The 583-nt window shown below is 45.6% G+C and overlaps 1 long non-coding RNA gene across 1 annotated transcript; it reads left to right on the top strand.

Moving 5' to 3' along the window:
* Positions 1-28: 28 nt before the first annotated feature.
* LOC121939833 lies at positions 29-478 on the top strand. The gene is made up of 3 exons (XR_006105530.1): positions 29-67; positions 246-326; positions 406-478. It is a non-coding gene; the product is annotated as an uncharacterized LOC121939833 (long non-coding RNA).
* Positions 479-583: the final 105 nt, after the last annotated feature.

Genomic DNA, 583 nt, shown 5'->3' with positions numbered 1-583 from the left:
GGACAGGAGACAGGAGGGACAGCAGGTAGGACACACACCTCAGGACAAGAGACAGGAGGGACAGCAGGTAGGACACACACCTGTTTGCTTTACAATAGTGGAAAGTAGCTCCATACATCTACTAAAGTCTGTAATTTCAGCTTTGAAGTATTTGAGTATTTATGTTACCTGTAACTGTATGTACTGTGTGTGTGTGTGTGTGTGTGTGTGTGTGTGTGTGTGTGTGTGCGCGTGCGTGCGTGCAGGAGTACCTGCGTCAGCTGGAGCTCATCAGACTGCAGTATCAGCAGGAGATGAGACAGATGAGACAGAGAGCTGAAGTTCAGGTACAAACAAACATATTTAACATATTTATGAACGAGACAGAGTGAAACGCTCATACGTGTTCATTCTGTCACGTTTCAGCCTCAGCAACAACACAAACACGAGACCTTTGTGGTGGAGAAACCCAGAGAGCCGAGAGCCTCACCTGCACAGGTAAACACCTGAGTCTCACTCATTCTGACCTTTTAACTTAATACACATGATGTCTAGATATGATATCATACGTCTCAGTGCCGTAAATTTGCACCGCTGTCAATAA

Source organism: Plectropomus leopardus, unplaced genomic scaffold (assembly GCF_008729295.1).
Source record: "Plectropomus leopardus isolate mb unplaced genomic scaffold, YSFRI_Pleo_2.0 unplaced_scaffold62567, whole genome shotgun sequence".
NCBI lineage: Eukaryota > Metazoa > Chordata > Actinopteri > Perciformes > Serranidae > Plectropomus > Plectropomus leopardus.
Note: the sequence above shows the minus strand (reverse complement) of the source record. Positions and strands in the feature narration are given on the sequence as shown.